This window comes from Theropithecus gelada, chromosome X, assembly GCF_003255815.1.
Source record: "Theropithecus gelada isolate Dixy chromosome X, Tgel_1.0, whole genome shotgun sequence".
Classification (NCBI taxonomy): Eukaryota; Metazoa; Chordata; class Mammalia; order Primates; family Cercopithecidae; genus Theropithecus; species Theropithecus gelada.
Window position 1 is genome coordinate 68,971,192 of NC_037689.1, and position 19,455 is coordinate 68,990,646.

General features: G+C 36.5%; 1 protein-coding gene across 1 annotated transcript in view; it reads right to left on the reverse strand.

Moving 5' to 3' along the window:
* Positions 1-19,455, reverse strand: part of APOOL (apolipoprotein O like) — an 81,866-nt gene that overhangs the window by 39,004 nt on the left and 23,407 nt on the right. The gene's annotated exons all lie outside the window — the stretch shown is intronic.

Sequence of the window (19,455 nt, forward strand, 5' to 3'; positions counted from 1 at the left end):
TTTGCCCCGATTTTCCCAATGCATTCCCTTTTACCTGTTTCATGCTAAACCTAAAGCAAAAAGTGATCTTTGTTTTAGCTATAACTTGATTTGAATTAAGAATGCAGGAAAAGTACTGACTCTAAGAATAAAGTGTTCTAGTGTTATTCAGGTACCAAAATAATTTCGAAAGATTATCCATTCAGCAAGGCCAAGTGTAAAGCTTTCCAAGGTACAAATATTTTAACAGTCTGATTCTTTAGATGGGAAAGAAGCTTCCTGAATTTTGACAAAGGACATCATGAGGGAAGCGGTCTCCTTGTTTTACACACAAATAAAACTGCAACACCTGGAGGAATCATTGGCTAAAGGATTCTAAATGTTCTCCAATGACAGTGATAGTGCCTATACTTCATTTCTGACACTGTTTTTAATATTTTCTGAGAAGAGCAAGGGAAGCTACTCAGGCATCAATCAGTTAAGTAATTTCCTGTTTAAACTGGGCAGGACTCTGATTTAGATTGGGGCTGTAAAAATACAGGGTAAAATTAAGAGTCAACACTAAGAAGATAAGTTTTGTTTATTCTTCTCCCCCATGCCTCCTTCTAGTACAGGAAACAGTATCACAGAATTATTTATCTATGCATGCTTCCCTTAAAGACATCACTTTTTTTATTTCTTATACCCAGTTGGTATTCATTAATGAAATAACAAGATTTCCACACCATACTTATGTCAGGTATAATTTAAATGTATATTAAAACTGATGCAAGTATGGTCCCCATGAACCAGGGAAATTTTGTTAATAAAAGCTCTATACTACAGGAAGGATGTAAAATTTTATAACATTTAAAAGCTTTTTTTGAAATACCTGACTTTTCTTCCTAAGAGACTACTCCCTGGATATAAGACAAATACTTTCAAAGTATGTTAATATCTGAATTTTTTCAACACACTAATGATCACAGAGTATACTCACGTTACTTCATATAATGCAATAATAATATGTAGACTATAAAATAATTTCATAGGTATTGCTTGATAATTATGATCTAGTTAGTATTCCAGATTATGGATTTACTCATTGAGCTCATAGCCTAAAAGTTAATATACCTTGAACATTGCCTAAGTACTTTCTCCACATTTTTTACTCTGTAAGGTAATAAGTTACCTTACAGTTACCATTCTTTCCTACTGTCTTCATAGATTCCTTGACTTTTATTGAGGAGGCAGTATGGCACAACCGAAAAAAAATATGAGCTTAGGGTCGGGAGTGGTGGCTCATGCCTGTAATCCCAGCACTTTGAGAGGCCGAGGCTGGTGGATCACCTGAGGTCAGGAGTTCGAGACCAGCATGACCAACATGGTGATACCTTGTCTCTACTAAAAATACAAAATTAGCTGAGTATGGTGGTGCATGCCTGTAATCCCAGCTACTTGGGAGGCTGAGGCAGGAGAATCGCTTGAACCCAGGAGGCAGAAGTTACAGTGAGCCGAAATAGCACCATTGCACTCCAGCCTGGGCAACAAGAGCAAAACTCTGTCTCAAAAAAAAAAAAAATTTTATATATATATATATATATATATATATATATATATATATATATAAGCTTAGGAGTTAAACAGAACTTACTGTCTAAACTTGAACAAATTATTGAAGTTCTTCAAGTTATGCTGCCCAGTATGGTAACTACTAGCCACATGTGGTCATTTAAATTGAAATTAAAATTATTAATAAATAAAAACTTCAGTTGCATTAGTCTCATTTCAAGTGCTCAATAGCCATAATGTAGACCACAGATATAAAACAAGTTCATCATTGCAGAAATTTCCAGTGGACAGTGATTTCTTAATTAGGTTAACTAAGTACTATTAGGTTAAATATCTGAAAAAATGTGTATGCCATCCTGTTGATTATCACAAGGATTAAATAAGGAGTTATATTAAAACGGCTTACATTTGGTACATAGGCAATTAAGTTTAGTTTCCCATTCCTTCTGTTTGCTGAATAAAAAAATTAAGTGGCCGTGCTTATTCCTTATTTTTCTTTTCACATGTATTTCATGCTAATCAGGCTCTAGTGAGAACAGTGAGAACAATAAAATCTATTCAACATATTTATTACCTCCAAATAAAAAAGGTCGCAAATTTTGTCAAAAGAAATCAGGAAGACTGGCACACTAGGGCATCTGCAAGTCTGTTATACTGGTGAAGTACATGTCACTGTCTTAAAGAGGGAAAGCTAATGGTACAGCACATTGAAAATGTTTGAACGAAGATTGGCAAGCTATAATTCTGGGCTAAATCTGGCCTGGACGCTAAGCTAAAAATGTTTTTAAAAAACATATTTAAAGATATGTAAAAACAAGAATATGTGACAAGAGATCTCATGCATCCTGCAAAGCCTAAAACATTTACCATGAGGCCATTTACAAAAAAAAATGTGCCAGCCTCCAATTTAGAAAACCAAATAAGATATTCAAAAAGTTATCAGAGTTTGGGGTGCTATTAAAAAACTTACGGCCTCATGAGGCTGTCATTAATCAAACAGCATTAAAATTGAGCAGAGATAATCGAGTTTTCACAAGAGGAAAGACCTTCACTTAAAACTATTTTTAACTCAAAATAATAACTCAAGTCAAAATTACAACTTATTTAAAATCAATGAGAGATTGAAAACTGGCTCTCTACAAAAGATAACAGGTCCTAAAACAGAATTCTCTCACATGGAAATTTACAAACAGCAGGGCTAAAAGATGAGTATGAGGTAACTTACCCATAAGACTCACCCTCTCCAACTGTTCCTGCAATAAAAATAGAACTGATTCTTGTTATTTCCAGCAGTTATATTCTATAAAGTAGCTGTGAATACTGATTTACAGAATACTGAACCATTCCTCCAGGGAAAAATGCAGGGTGAGCTTCCTGTGATAGCAAGTTTTTTGAAGGTTTTTTATCATGAACTGATGTTGAATTTTATCAAATGCTTTTTCAGCATCAATTGAAATGATTATACGATTTTGATCCTTCATTCTGTTGATATGATGTAGCACACTGACTGATTTGTATATGCTGAACCGTCCTTGCATCTCTGGGATAAATCCTACTTGGTCATCATGAATGATCTTTTTAATGTGTTTTGGAATTTGGTTTGCTGGTATTTTTGAAGATTTTTGCATCAATATTCATCAGGGATACTGGTCTATAGTTTTCTTGTTTGATGTGTTTTAATATCAGGGTAATATTAGCCTTGTAGAATGAGTTTGGAAGTATTCCCCTCTTCTCTATTTGTCAGAAGAGTTTCAGTAGAACTGGTATTTCTTCTTTAAATATTTGGTAAAATTCAGCAGTGAAGCCATCAAGTCCCAGGCTTCTCCTTCTGGGGAGATTTTTACTACGTCTTCCATCTCACTGTTATTTGCCTGCTCAGATTTTGGATTTCTTCATGGTTCAATGTTGGTAGGTTGCGTGTGTCTGGGAATTTATCCATTTCTTCTAGATTTTCCAATTTATTGGCATATAGTTGATCATAGTAGCCACTAATGATCCTTTGAATTTTTGCAGTATTGGCTGAATGTCTTTTTCATCTACTATTTTATTTATTTGGGTGTTTTCTCTCTTTTGTTTTGTTAGTCTAGCTAAAGGTTTGTAAATTTCATCTTTTAAAACAACCAACTTTTTGTTTCATTGATCTTTCGTATTATTTTCTTCATTTCAATTTCATTTATTTCTGCTCTGATCATTATTATTTCTTTTCTTCTACTGATTTTGTATTTGGTTAGCTCTTGTTATTAAGAATTTTTGTTTGGGGAGGTATGAAGATGGCTGATTAGAAGCAGCCAGTGTATGCTGCTCTCAAGAAGAAGATACACAGTAGCCAGTAAACACAAGCTCTTCCACTGAATCATCCAGGAAGACATGTTGGAATTCATCAAAGGAGCACCATGACGCACAGAGAGCAGAGAAGTGCAAGACAGGACAGCTGCCCACCCAGGACTGGCAGGAAGACAAGGGGGGTTCCCCACCACAGGGAAATGGTAAGTCAGCAAAAGCCCCCAGAGGCTCACACTTATGCCATGAACCTTTGCAATCCTGGACACAGGAGACCCCCACAGACCCTCTATTCCCAAGGCCTCCAGACTGACACAGGCTGCCTGGAGTTTTCCGGGTGGGCAGAGTTGCCACTCAGGCACATAAGGATGCCCATGGGCCTTGGACTCCTGAGCACTCTTGCACTAGCTACCATAGATCCACCAACAAGGGAGGCCAGACTCTCTCACATGCCCCCAGGATAGGGGCCATATTCATGGTGCTGAGGAATGGACGGACTGTAGGCTTTGCCTCTGCTACACCTGTCTAGGCAAAGCCCACTGGCCTGCGATCCTAACACAACCACACCAACCCCACCTAAGAATTCAGGCCAATAGCAGCTCTGCAATTCTTCTGGGATAAAGCTCCCAGAGGTAACTGATAGGCCTGACATTTTGGCCAATGCCTCAGCCCCCACCTCTACTACACTCAGGCTGAGAAGGGAGAGAAGAGCCCAAAATATTGCTGGCCTCCAGCACACGGCAGCAGCCTTACAGAGAAGAGGCCAGATTATTTTCCATGCAGGTCTCTGCCAGTGCTACTCCTCACTGGGCAGAGCTTCCCTACCAGGGTCCCCAGTACAGCCATCCTACCCCAACCTGAGCACTTGGGCTGGCAGCAGCTCTGCATTTCCCTGGGATGGAGCTCCCAGAAGTAATCAAGAGACACATCACTTTTACAATTACCGCAGCAAAACAAAACAACAACAAATCCAAAGGACAGCAACATCAAACATTAAAGGAACATCAGCCCACACATGAAAAAGAATGAGTGCAAGAACTTGGGCAACTGGAAAAGCCAAAGTGTCTTCTTACCTCCAAACAACCGCACTACCTCCACAGCAATGGTACTTAACCAGACGAAAGTGGTGGAAATGACAGACAAAAGGTTTAGAATATAGATAGGAATGAAGAACATCAAGATTCAGAAGAAAGTTGAAGCAAATCCAAAGAATCTAAAGAAGTAAATAAAACAAGAGTTGAAAGATAAAATTCCCATTTTAAGAACCAAAACCAATAGAAAGAGCTGAAAAAACATACTGTAAAAATTTCATAATATAATCAGAAGTACTAACAGCAGAAAAGACCACGCTGAGGGAAGAATCTGAGCTTGAAGATCAGTTCTTCCAATCAACTCGGTTAGACAAAAACAAAGAGAATAAAAAAAAGGAACGAAACCTCTGGAAATGTGGAATTATGTAAAGAGACCAAACCAATAACTCACTGGCATCCCTAAAACACAGAGAGAAAGAGATAGTAACTTGGAAAACATATTTGAGAATATTGTCCATGAGAATGTCCCCAACCTCACTAGAAAGGTCAACATTCAAATTCAAGAAATGAATAGAAGCCATATGAGACAGTATATAAGATGACCATCCCCAAGACACATACTCACCATATTCTTCAGGGTCAATGTGAAAAAATATTAAAGGCAGCTAGAGAGAAGAAGCAGGTCACCTGTAAGGGGAACTCCATCAGGCTAAGAGTGGCCTTCCAGCAGAAATGCTATAAGCCAGAAGAGATTTGGGGCCTATATGCAGCATTCTTAAATAAAACAAATTCCAAACAAGAATATCATATCCAGCCAAAATATGCTTCATAAGCTAATGAGAAATAAGATTCCTGTCAGACAAACAAATGCTAAGGAAATTTGTTAACACCAGATCTGCCTTACAAGAGGTCCTTAAAGGAGTGCTAAACATGGAAATCAAAGACTGTTAGTGGCACCATAAAAATCCCCTTAAGTACATAGACTATTGATACTATAAAGCAACCACACAATCAAATCTGCATATTAACCTGCTAACAACATGATGACAGGACCAAATCTGCACATATGAGTGTTAAATTTGAATGTAAATAGGCTAAACGCCCCATTTGAAAGGCACGCAGTGGCAAGTTAGATAAAGAAGTAAAACCCAATTGTATGCTGTCTTCAAGAGACCCATCTGATATGCAGTGACATCCATAGGGTCAAATTAAACGGATGGAGAAAAATTCACCAAGCAAACACAATATGAAAAAGGGCAAGGGGTGCTAATCTAATTTCACAAAAAAAAGACTTTAAACCAACAACGATCAAAAAAGGACAAAGAGGGACATTATATAATAAGGAGTTCAATTCAAGAAGACTTAACAATCCTAAATATATATGCACCCAATACTGGAGTACCCAGATCCATAAGGCAAGTTCTAGTTCTTAGAGACCTACAAGGAGATTTACATAAATGCACAATAACAGTAGGAAACTTCAACACCCTGCTGGCAGTACTAGAAATATCATCAAGACAGAAAACTAACAAAGATACCAGGACCTGAACTTGACACATGACCAAATGGATCTAACAGACTTCTACATAACACTCCATCCAACAAAAACAGAATAGACATTAATCTCATCTGCACATGGCACATACTCTAAAACTGACCACACAATCATCCCTAAAGCAGTTCTCAAAAAATACACACACAAACAAACTGAAATCATACCAATCACATTCTCAGACCACAGTGCAATGCAATAAAAAAAAAAAGAAGTCAATGCCAAAATCTCTCAAAACCATACAATTACATGGACATTAAACAATCTGCTACTGAATTACTTTTGGGTACACAATGAAATTAGGGCAGAAACCAAAAAATTATTTGAAACTAATGAAAACAAAGATACAACATACCAGAACCCCTGGGACACAGCTAAAGCACTATTAAGAGGAAAGTTTACAGCACTGAAAATCCACATCAAAAAGCCTGACAGATCTCAAATTAACATCACCTTACATCACAACTAGAGAAACTTGAAAAACAAGAACCAACCAACCAAAAAGGTAGAAGAAAAATAATAACCAAAATCATAGAGCAACTCAATATAACAGAGATGTGAAAAATGATACAAAAGATTTAAAAAAAAGTTGGTTTTTTTGAAGAAATAAATAAGATTGAGAGACAACTAGCTAGACTAATAATGAAAAAAAGAAGATCCAAATAAACACAATCAGAAATGACAAATGGAACATTACCACCAACTACATGGAAATACAAACAACCCCCAGAAACTATTAAGAAATCCTCTATGAACACAAGCTAGAAAACCTGGAAGAAACAAATAAATTCCTAAAAATATATACCACCCAAGATTGAACCATGAAGAAATTAAAACTCGGAACAGAGAAATAATGAGTTCAGAAATTTAGTCAGTAATAAAAAGCCTACCAACCAGGAAAAAAAAAAAAAAAAAAAAACAACTTGGACCAGATAGATTCACAGCTTAGTTCTACCAGATGTATAAAGAAGAGCTGGTACCAATCCTACTAACGTATTCCAAAAATTGAGGAGGAGGGACTCCTCCCTAACACATTCTAGCATCATTGTATATCAAAACCCCACAGAAACACAACAAAAGAAGAAAACTTCTGGCCAATACTCTGATAAACATAGATGCAAAAATTCTAAACAAAATACTAGAAAGCCAAATCTAGGAAAACATCAAAAAGCCAATCCACCATGACCAAGCAGGCTTTAAACCTGGGATGCAAGGATGGTTTAATAGACGCAAAATAATAAATGTAATTAATCACATAAACAGAACTAAAAACAAGACCCTACGATCCTCTTAATAGATGCAGAAAAGGATTTCAGTAAAATTCAACAACCTTTGTCGAATGCATAGTTTGCAAATATTTTCTCCCACACTGTAGGTTGTCTGTTTTCTCTGTTGATTATTTCTTTTTCTGTGCAGAATCTGTTTAGTTTAATTAAGTGCCATTTATTTTTGCTTTTGTTGTATTTGTTTTGGGGGTCTTAGTCATGAACTCTTTGCCTAGACTGATGTCTACAAGAGTTTTTACAATGTTGTCTTCTAGAATTTTTATAGTTTCAAGCCTTATATTTAACGCTTTGATCAATCTTGAGTTGATGTTTGTATATGGTGACAAATAGGGATCCACTTTCATTCTTCTATGTGCGGCTTACCAGTTATCCTGGCACCACTTGTTCAATAGGGTGTCCTTTCCCCACTTTATGTTTTTGTACGCTTTGTTGAAGATCAGTTGGCTGTATTTGGCTTTATTGCTGGGTTCTCTATTCTGTTCCATTGGTCTATGTGCCTATTTTTACATCAGTACCATGCTGCTTTGGTAACTATAGCCTTATAGTATAGTTTGAAGTCAGGTGTACTAGTCTGTTTCCAGACTGCTGATAAAGACATACCGGAGACTGGGCAATTTACAAAAGAAAGAGGCTTAATGGACTCACAGTTCTACATGGCTAGGAAGGCCTCAAAATCGTGGCAGAAGGTTAAAGGCATATCTCATATGGCAGCAGGCAAAAGAAGAATGAGAGCCAAGCAAAAGGGGTTTCCCCTTATAAAACCATCAGATATGATACTTGTTCACTACCATGAGAACAGTATGGGAGAACTGCCCCATGATTCAATTGTCTCCCACTGGGTCCTTCCCACAACATGAACAAATTATGGGAGCTACAATGCAAGATGTGATTTGGGTAGGAACACAGCCAACCCATATCAACAGGTAATATGATGCCTCCAGATTTGAAAAAGACACATACACACACGTTTATAGCAGTACTTCTGCAATTGCAAAAATATGAATCCAACCTAAATAACCATTATCCAAGGAGTGGATAAAGAAAATGTGTTATATATACACCAGGGAATACTACTCAGCCATAAAACAGAATGAAATAACAGCCTCTGCAGCAACTTGGATGGAGTTGGAGGCCATTATTCTAAGTGACGTAACTCAGGAATGGAAAACCAAATATTGTATGTTTTCACTTACACATGAGAGCTAAGCTTCAGGAGAGCTAATACATGAGGATGCAAGACATAATAATAATATAATGGGCTTTGGGGACTCAAGGGGAAGGATGAGAGGGATGTGACGGAAAAAAGACTACATATTGGGTACACTGTACACTGCTCAGGTGACGTGTACACCAAATCTCAGAAATCACTACTAAGGAACTTATCCATGTAACCAAAAACCACTTGCTCCCCAAAATCTATTGAAATAAAATTTTAAAAATACAATAAAATTCAAAAACCCTTCATTTTAAAAACCCTCACAAATTAGGCATCAAAGGAACATACCTCAAAATAATAACAGCCATCTATGACAAACTCACAGCCAACAACAAACTGAATGGGCAAAACCTGGAAGCATTCCCTTTGAGAACTATAATAAGACAAGGATGTGCACTCTTTTCATGCCTAGTCAATATAGTACTGGAAGTCCTAGCCAGGAGTTAGGCAAAAGAAAGACATAAAATCCATCGAAATATGAAAAGACGAAGTCTCTTCAAAGAAGATATGATCTTATACCTAGAAAACCCCATAGTCTCTGTCCAATAGTTTGTGGTTCTAATAAACAACTCCAGCAAAGTTTTAGGATACAAAATAAAAATTTGAAAAATCAGGAGCATTTCTATAAATTATCAACATCCAAGTTGAGAGCCAATTTAAGAATACGATACCATTCACATTAGCCATGAATAGAATAAAATACGTAGGAATACAGCTAACCACAGAGGTGAAAGATCTCTACAATGAGAACTATAAAACACTGCTGAAAGAAATCAGCGATGACACAAACAAATGGAGAAACAATCCATGCTCATGGGTAGGAAGAATCAATATTTTTTAAATGGCCACACTGCCCAAAGCAATTTACAGATTCAATGTTATTCCTATCAAACTACCAACAACATTTCCCACAGAAGTAGAAACAACGATTCTAAAATTAATATGGAACCAGAAACAAGCCCAAATAGCCAAAACTATCCTAAGTAAAAAGAACAAAGCTGGTGTCATCGCATTTCCTGACTTCAAACTATAGTACAAGGCTATAGTAACCAACACAGCATGGTACTGGTACGAAAACAGACACATAGACCAATGTAACAGGTTAGAGGTTAGAGAACCCAGATTAGACATTAGAGAACCCAGAAATAAAGCCACACAACTATAACCAACTGATCTTTTACAAACTCAACAAAAACAAGTAATGGGTAAAGAACTCCCTATTCAACAAGTGGTGCTGGGATAACTGGTGAGCCCTATGCAGAAGATTAAAACTAAACTTCTGCCTTTCACCATACACAAAAATCAACTCAAGATGGATTAAAGACTTAAAAGTAAAGCCTAAAAAAATTAAAACCCTGAAAGATAAGCTAGAAAATACCATTCTGGACATCGGCCCTGGCAAAGTTTTCCTGGCAAAGGAACCAAAAGCAATTGCAACAAAAGCAAACATTGACAAATGGAACCTAATTAAACTAAAGAGCATCTGCACAGCAAAAGAAACTATTAAACAGATAACTTACTGAATATGAGGAAATATTCACAAACTATGCATCTAACAAAGGTTTCATATCCAGAATCTACACAAAACTTAGACAATCAAACAAGCAGAAAACAACTTACCCCATTAAAAAATGGGGAAAAGACACGAACAGACACTTGTCAAAAGATGACATACAAGTGGCCAACAAATATATGAAAATAAGCTCAACATCACTAATTATTAGACAAATGCAAATCAAAACCACAATGAGATACCATCTCATACCAGTCAGAATGGCCATTATTAAAAAATCAAAAAACAACAGATGCTGGTGAGGCTGCAGAGAAAAGGGAACATTATACACTGATGGTGGGAATATAAATTAGTTCAGCCACTGTGGAAAGCAATTTGGATATTTCTCAGAGAACTTAAAACAGAACTATCATTTGACTCAACAATCCCACTACTGGGTATATATCCAAAGGAATATAAATCATTTTACCATATATACATGCACTCATGTGTTCATTGCAGCACTATTCACAATACCAAATAAATGGAATCAACCTAGGTGCCCACCAGTGGTGTAGTGAATATACAAAATGAGATACATATACACCATGGAATACTATGCATCCATAAAAAAGAAGAAATCATGTCCTTTACAGCAACATGGATGCAGCTGGAAGCCATTATCCTAACTGAATTAATGCAGGAACAGAAAATCAAATACTGCATGTTCTCACTTATAAGTGGAAACTAAACAATTGGTACCCATGGACATATAGATGGGAACAATAGACACTGAGGACTAGTAGATGGGGGAGGGAGGGAGAAAATAATTGAAAAACTATTGGGCAATATGCTCACTACCTGGGTGATGGGATCAATCAAACCCCATATGTCAGCATCATTCAATATATTCTTGTAACAAACCTGCACATGTACCCCAAACCTAGAATAAAAGTTGACATTATTAAAAAAAATAAAAACAAAACCCAAAAAGCTGTCAACTAGAATTTAATTATGAAGCCTATTACTTTTACTAAAAATATAAGGCTGATTTCTATAATTATTCCCTACCACCTAGCATTTTTCTAAAATAATATTTATAAAACATTTCAATAATCTGTTTTATTACTTCTAGTCTAACATTATGGGGATACATGATCAAATACAACTTGATTCTAAAATAAAAGAGGAGAAAAAAAGTCATTCTGCAAGAAAATATACTTTTCTCCAATAACACCTATCTTGACTAATGGTATTTTTTTTTTAATTTATAAAATATACATTGTGTGACTCAGCTATCTAGAACTTTCCAGCTTCTAGAGGAGTTCCTCAACCAGCAAAGGGGGGAAAGAAACAAGACATTTTCAAAATCTCTTGTGGCCAAAAAGCTGTCCTGGAACATCCAGCAACCAACACAAAGGGAGAAAAATCAAGAGCTGAGTATTACAGGTAAGGTTACTCCAGTTGGCTAGTTGTGATTATAAAAGTTAAGATTATACATACCAAAAGTCACAAAATAGGAAAAGTAACAAGGAATAGAAGAGTTAAGAAATAATAAAAAGAGAATAAAAATAGCAGAAGCACAGTATGGCTGACAAAGGAAAAGAACCAGCAACAAAGCGACAAATGCATGATGGAAAAGCTCTATAACCTGTTAGTGTTATGGTACCTGTGCCACACCTCATTATCATGTCTCTGAAAAGAAAAGAGATCTCTGATGACAGTGTGTCTGTTCTGTATTTAAGGAGTGCATACTGTGTGCCAGGTGTTTTACATATATCTAGTATTTTTAATCTTCACAATAATCTAATGTAGTGGTCTTATTTAAGATGCTTTTGGCTAAAATTCTGGAATCTCCAACTGAAACTGGCTTCAACAATGAAAAAAACTTATTCTCCATATAACAAAGTCTAGGAGCAGGCAGACATAAGGATTGGTTAATTCACTAGCTTACTGAGAACCCAGGTTCTTCCATTTTTCTGTTGCCCACATCAAAGTGCCATTTATTTATTTATTTTTTTTTACTCCAGATATTTTAGTCTGTTTTTATTAAAAAGGAGAATATATAATATTCAAACTCTATTTGATCTATGTAGCAAAATTTCAAGTATTTTTTTTTTTATTATACTTTAAGTTCTAGGGTACATGTGCACAACGTGCAGGTTTGTTACATATGTATACTTGTGCCATGTTGCTGTGCTGCACCCATCAACTCGTCAGCACCCATCAACTCGTCATTTACATCAGGTATAACTCCCAATGCAATCCCTCCCCTCTCCCCACTCCCCATAATAGGCCCCAGTGGGTGATGTTCCCCTTCCCGAGTCCAAGTGATCTCATTGCTCAGTTCCCACCTATGAGTGACAACATGCAGTGTTTGCTTTTCTGTTCTTGCGATAGTTTGCTGAGAATGATGGTTTCCAGCTGCATCCATGTCCCTACAAAGGACACAAACTCATCCTTTTTTATGGCTGCATAGTATTCCATGGTGTATATGTGCCACATTTTCTTAATCCAGTCTGTCACTGATGGACATTTGGGTTGATTCCAAGTCTTTGCTATTGTGAACAGTGCCGCAATAAACATACGTGTGCATGTGTCTTTATAGCAGCATGATTTATAATCCTTTGGGTATATACCCAGTAATGGGATGGCTGAGTCATATGGTATTTCTAGTTCTAGATCCTTGAGGAATCGCCATACTGTTTTCCACAGTGGTTGAACTAGTTTACAATCCCACCAACATTGTAAAAGTGTTCCTATTTCTCCACATCCTTTCCAGCACCTGTTGTTTCCTGACTTTTTAATGATTGCCATTCTAACTGGTGTGAGATGGTATCTCAAAGTGCCATTTAAAATGATGCATAGCATCTGGTGTTTTCTTGAAAACTAAATATTAAGGAACACTAAGAGAAAGGAGTGACCTGTAACACAGCTGTAAAAGTCAAATACTCTGAAGACGAATGTGCTGACAAAATAACACCTGTGGTCTAATATAATAGCAATGGAAAAGGGGTAATTAACATTTGCTGAACGCCTACTATGCACCAGAAAGTATTTGGATACAACACCACAAATACCAGCAGTGGCCTTTGGAGAACAAAAAAACACTTAGAAAAAGGCTGCCTTTGATTTATTGAGCATGTCACCCTGCCCACAGGGCCAAGAAGCTGTATATATTTCAATTCACAATTATGGAAGAAAAAGAAAATGATACCAGCCACTTTTTCAATCTAAGACTATTTCCGGGCTCAATACCCATTCAGGTCCACTATCTATATAGTCACTTACATAACAAATACAACGTATTACAATTGGCAAAGTTAAAAACTAAAGATACAGAGTTACGAAGAAAGCGTTCAACTGTCTGGTTTAACATAGATGGGAGTTACGTAGTATATTCGAGATATAACATTCATCAAAATTAACGCTCTAGCACTTAAAGACCAATCTTAAATTACCTACAACAAATAAGTGTCTAGATCAGTGTGGCTGTATTACAAAATTACAGAACATTAATGGTAAAGCATTTCAAGCACTAAGTTACTTTAATTATGATGTATGAAAGGATTATTCTGAAATTTCTGAACATATTAATCATTCAATAACTGTGGTGCAATTATTACTGGGCAATACTTGAAAGTATCAAAAGTTTATCTTAAATAAAAATCTAACTAGAAAATTAAAAATAAAAACATACATCGGGAGTATATTTACACAAACATCTTTTTTAAAACTTTTTCTTTTTTTTTTTTTTTTGAGAAGGAGTTTTGCTCTTGTTGCCCAGGCTGGAGTGCAATGGCGCGATCTCAGCTCACTGCAACCTCCACCACCCAGGTTCAAGCGATTCTCCTGCCTCAGCCCCCTAAGTAGCTGGGATTACAGGCATGTGCCACCATGCCCAGCTACTTTTGTATTTTTAGTGGAGACGGCGTTTCTCCATGTTGGTCAGGCTAGTCTCAAACTCCCAACCTCAGTTGATCAGCCCGCCTCAGCCTCCCAAAGTTCTGGGATTACAGGCGTGAGTCACTGCGCCCAGCCACAATTAAACATCTTAAAAATCCTCGAGAAATGGCACAACAGATCAGCCAAACTTACTTTAGCCAGTTTGTTAATCAGGCTAAAGTATTTTATGAGTATTTTTTAGATACTTTAATCAGTACTTTGACAAATACTGAATATTGTCAAACTCAGTAATAAGATTTTGAAAAACACCTGACAGCCTCCTTTGACACACACATATATACACGTATGCCATATCTGGGGAAAAAATCAGGCTGTATCTCCCTGGTGGAAATGTAGGAGAGGAATACTGAGAGCATTCTATTTACTTGAAAAGATTGTAGCACTCCAATAAAAGATGATTTTAAGGCTGTTGTCAGTTTAGAATTCAGATGTTACAAAATTTCAAAACAGGATTAAATAAGCTATACAGAAATGCTGAACTGATCTTTCTAAAATATTGCTTGTTCTCTCAGCTCTACAACCTTTACCGCCTTCCTCTGGCCCTAGCCACATTAATCTTCCTAGGCCCCAAACATGTCAAGCACATTCCTCCCTCAGTGCCTTCACACACTCCATGTGTTGTACTAGAATGCCCTCTCCTCTCCAGTACCTAACAGTACTTGGCACACAGCAGGCACTCAAAAAATAATTATTGAATGAATACACTTACCAAAACCCTGCCCTTCACTGACGGCCTGGCTCAATTCCCACTAGTTCACTCAAAGACATATCTCTGAATTCATACAGTTCATATTTTTGTGAGACACTAATCTGGTGTTTAACAAATATAACATCACATTATTATTTATCTTTCTGAAATATATGCAGCCTATTTTTCTATTAAATATAGACTCCTGTGGGTAGTCTTACACCTCTCGTATCCAAAAGACTTTGCACGACTAAGGACCTTACAACTAAATAATAAAATGATACACAGGTTTAAATAGGGCAGTACACACAGAGAATCTACTAAGTTATTTTATGTAATAGCATTTATGAGATGCCTATCCACCAAGCATTTGTGGAAGCAAACAACTAAAGGTCCTAAAGCGAAACTGAAATTGTAAGACTGATTCAGCAATCTTAACTTTTTGAAAATTTAATGAAAGGTATTAACTATCTTAGCTCAAAATGTACTTACTCTGAAATTTTTGCATATGCTTGCAGGCCAGCACGCTCTGAGGCATTTGAGGACTCAATCAATCCAGCGCTAACACAAATGAAATTTATCACAAGTACATTTTATCCTGATATGCAGATACAAAATTCCCTCAGGAGTGCTCTAAGAATCAAATACAATTCTGGTGAACTCTGAAAAATCATTTTATTATTTTTAATTTCTTATATCTACTATTTTAATACTTTTTGGAGTACAAGTGGTTTTTGTGTACATGGGTGAATTGTATAGAGGTAAACTATGAGATTTTAGTGCACCCATAACCCAAATAGTATACATTTTAACCCAATATGTACTCTTTTATCTCTCGTCCTCCTTCCACTCTGCCCCTTCTGAGTCTCCAAATTCCATCACACTACTCTGTATGTCTTTGCATACCTATAGCTTAAATCCCACTTCTAAGTGAGAACAGAGGGTATTTGGTTTTCCATTCCTGAGTTACTTCATTTAGAAGAATGGCTGCCAGTCCCATCCAAGTTGCTACAAAAGACATTATTTCACTGTTATTTATGGATGAGTAGTATTCTGTGGTGTATACACAGCATTTTATTGTATTTATCTACTTATTTATTTTTAATTCAATAGTTTTTGGGGTACAAGTGGTTTTTGGTCACATGGATGAATTATGTAGTAGAGATTTTAGTGTACCTGTCACCTGAGCAGTGAACATTATACCTAATGTGTAGCTTTTTTTTTTTTAAATCCCTGACCCACCTCCCAGTATACCCATTCTGACTCTCTAAAGTCCATTATATTACTCTGTATGCCTTTGTGTACTCACAGCTTAGCTCCTACTTATAAGTGAGAACATAACGGTTTTTGGTTTTCCACTCCTGTGTTACTTCACTTAAAATAATGACTGCCAGCTCCATCCAAGACGCCACAAAAAATATTATTTCATTCCTTTTAATGGCTGAATAGTATTCCATGCTGTGTATATACCACATTTTCTTGATCTACTTGTTAGCTGACGGGCATTTAGGTTGGTTCCATGTTTTTGCAATTGTGAATTGTGCTGCTATAAACATGCATGTCCGTGTCTTTTTCATATCATGACTTCTTCTCCTTTGGGTAGACACCCAGTAGTGGGACTGCTGGATCGAGTGGTAGATATACTTTTAGTTACTTAAGGAATTCCCATACTGTTTTCCATAGTGGTTGTACTAATTTACACTCCAGCAGTGTAAAAGTGTTCCCTTTTTACCACATCCACATGAACAGCTACTGTTTTTTGGCTTTTTAATTATGGCCATTCTTGCAGGAGTTAAGTGGTATCTCATTGTGGTTTTAATTTGTATTTCCCTGATGATTAGTGATGTTGAGAATTTTGTAATATGTTTGATGGCTGTTTGTACATCTTTTGAGAAATGTCTATTTATGTTCTTTGCCCACTTTTTGATGGGACTATTTGTTTTTCTTGGTGATTTGAGTTCCTTATAGATTCTGTTTGATAAAACTACACAACAAATTTCAATTATAATTGCTTGAGACTTTTCACGTTCACTGTGACGAGAAACAGGTTATTAGTGCTTGAGACTTTTCACGTTCACTGTGACGAGAAACAGGTTATTAGTCCACTGGCATGAAGGAGGTGAGAATTAAACTGAAATCTGAAGATCAGAAGAAATATTGCACTACACTAGGTACTGGGAAAAAAGGAATTCTTCTAAAACAGAATAACAGCAGAAGCTAGCAATTATTGAACATTTGAAATAGTCCTAGCATAGTGTTATGCACTTTACCTATTACCAATTTAGTATTTTCCAGTATAAAAACCCTGGGAAACAAGTACAATTCTTATTTTAATTATTCAGATAAGAAAATACACTTAGATCATTTATGTGATCTGCTCAAAGTTATGCAGCTTTTATATGATAGGGCAGGGAAATTCTCATGTGAGTCTAGTTAAAGTGGCTTATATCCAAAAGACAGGCAGTAACAAATGCTGATAAGGATGTGGAGAAAAGGGAACCCTTGTATATTGTTTCTGGGAATGTAAGTTAGTACAACTACTATAGAGAACACTTTGGAGGTTCCTCAAAAAACTAAAAATTGAGCTACCATATAATCAAGCAATCCCACTGCTGGATACATACCCAACAGAAAGGAAATCAGTACAGCCAACAGATATCTGCACTCTGTGTTTGTTGCAGCACTGTTCACAATAGCTAAGATTTGGAAACAACCTAAGTGTCCATCAACAGGTCAATGAATAAATAAAATGTGGTACCTATACACAATGAAGTACTATTCAGCCACAAAAAAGTATGAGATCAGTAATTTTCAACAACAAAGATGAAACTGGAGGTCATTATGTTAAGTGAAATAAGCCAGGCACAGAAAGACAAAGTTCCTATGTTCTCACTTACCTGTGAGATCTAAAAATCAAAACAATTGAATTCATGGACATAGGGAGTAAAAGGATGATTACCAGAAGTTGGGAAGGATGGCGATAGATGTAAGGGGAGAGGTGGGAATGGTTAGTTATTACCAAATAAAAAATTTAAAAAAAAAAAAAAAATCAGACCTACTATTTGGTAGCACAACAGTGTGGCTAAAGTCAATAATAACTTAATTGTTCATTTTTAAAGAACTTAAAGAGTGCAATTGGACTGCTTGTAACTCAAAGGATAAATGCTTGAGAGAATGGATACCCCATTCTCCATAATGTACTTATTTCACATTGCATGCCTATCTCAAAATATCTCATGTATCCCATAAATATATGCACATACTATGTACCTAGAAAACTTTTTAAAAACATGAAAATAAAAAAGAGATTTGATTACAGAAGAGTATCATAGTGAGGCAGAATGTGTAGAATTTGCACAGCCATTACTGGCTTTCAAACCGGAAGAAGTCATCATGAGACAAGGAATGCTGATGGTCTCTAGCAACTACAAAAGGCAAAGAAATGGATTCTCCCCTAAAACTCCCAGAAGGAACACATGCCTACCAACACCTTGAGTTTTAGACTTATGACCCCCAGAACTGTGAGGAAACAAATCTGTGTTGTTTTTGGCCACTGAGACTGTGGTAATCTGTTACAGCAGCTATAAAAAATTAATAGAAGTGTCAATCCACAAAGAATCCTTTTTTTAGACAACCAAACATAATTACCATAGGACTCAGCAATCATACTTCTGGGCATTTATACCAGTAAAATAAAATTTATATCCACAAAAAATCCTGTACACAATTGTTGGTAGCAGCTTTATTTGCAACAGCCCAAACTGGAAACGTCCAGTTGGTTCTTTAATGGCAGTATGAAAAGCTTAATGAAACTTCTCCCTCAGGGAGACATCTATCAAAACTAGTAAAAATTAGCAAATTCTCTGAATATTGATCAAATCACTCACAACAAATTGAGATGCATTTATTCAACAAAATCTATAGAATCTGGTAAGAAGAGTGAGAGGCAATGGCATTCATGGCGACTTAAACCCTAACATACCAATAACTGAATTACATGTAAATTGTTTAAATATACTAATTAAGGCAGATGTTGGCAGTGGGGATGAAAAATAGTGACCCAAACTATTTATTTAACAGAGCATTAGTATCCAGAATGTATATCAGATATCTGAGACTTCATGCTATACAGGAAAGAGACATCACAGAGTTAGTCCAGGAAAGTCACTAAACAAGTAAGTGAACAAACATGCAACACCAATAACAAGCCTGAGGTGGGGTTGTGAAGTGTTATCAGAAACCAGAGTTGCTCCAATATATTATCTAAAACGTCCGTGATATAGTTTGGATATTTGTCCCTGCCCATATCACATGTTGAATATTAATCCCCAATAATGGAAGTGGGGGCTGGTGGTGGCAGGTATTTGGGTCATGGTGGCAGATTCCTCATGGCTTGGTGCTGTCTTCACAACAG